The following is a 1,419-nucleotide window of genomic DNA, read 5'->3' on the forward strand; positions in this document are numbered from 1 at the left end:
CAAGAAAATGTAAAATAAAAACAAACATATTTGACTCAATAAAGGCAATTACATATTCATTTTTGAATATTCCAAAATGAAATAATTATAATCAACATTGAGACTTATTTAAATGCCAACTTTGTGTTTAATATATGTTGTGACGTAAGTTGTGATGGCTGTGATGCAAATTAAAACGATATTAACAATGTTTTAAGAAATAGTAAAACACTGAATAAGAATAACATTTTTAGAAAATATTACATTTCTTTTCTTAATGTCATAGTCGTGGTGAAATAATTAAGTGTTAAGTGACACAACATTTAAAAATTGTACAACTATTATTTGAGTTGGTTATCATACAATAAATGAAAGGTGTAACGTGTGATGCCAAGTATGGTTTGATAATGATATGTGTGGCATTTTAATGTGGTTTTAAAAAGGAATTTAATAACGTAAGTATTATTGAGATTATTATTATTTAACAAATAAATCGCGTTCACCTTTTGAAAAGCTAATAACAAAAATGTTAAAAATACTTGTATCTCATGTGTGAATAAATAATACTGCTATTTCTGTATTAATGAGACATTGTATTTAATATGTATTATACGTAAAAATGGCAGCTATTAAATATAAACGCAAACGAAAAGTTCGGATATTATAAAAAAATTTTTGAAACGTTTAAAAAAGGAAATTATTAAAGATATAAAAAGTAAAAATAACAGACGATTTGTGACCACTTATTCGTGTTTTTATTATATTATCATCAATTTTCAAACTGTCTCCTGTGTAATAAACAGTACATATACTACACATGTATTTGTATATTGTTATTATTTATGAGTTACTCAAAAAGTGTATTTTGGTGTACAAATTATATGAATAAAACTGATCTCAATTATCTACCACGTAAAAAATGATTGTTTTCCAACCAATATAATTTGATGTGTTTTTTGTGTTATATGACAATAACTTTATTGTAATCGTATTACACAAACAAACAATTATTATTATTATAAAAATCAATTTCCTAAAATAATGTTGGGATGTTTATTTTAATGTTTCAATTTCAAACATTACTGATGTCAACAACACAGAGTCTATATGTTCGACCATCATAAGATTGATACAGTGGTTGTATTGTGTTTATGTGCGTAAAACGAAAATAAGGCGTATCTTTCTATAAATATTGTCATTTTGAAGTGGATACAGGTGAGGTACTAACCTGTCAACCAGAACTAACCTGTCAGCCATTTTCCTTTAGGAAGCCTAAAACCCGGATTAGTACGTTTTTTATGGCATTTGTTTTTTGAGATTTCATCTCAAAAATGAAACCTGTCAGCTTTTTTGGTATTTTTGGTATTTTTGGGTTTTGTAAAAAAGTAAAACTAAAAAAAACGATGAGAATAAAAGACATCTTAATTGTGATGTTCTTCA

The sequence above is a fragment of the Entamoeba invadens genome, assembly GCF_000330505.1.
Source record: "Entamoeba invadens IP1 unplaced genomic scaffold scaff_1105074725955, whole genome shotgun sequence".
Classification (NCBI taxonomy): Eukaryota; Evosea; order Mastigamoebida; family Endamoebidae; genus Entamoeba; species Entamoeba invadens.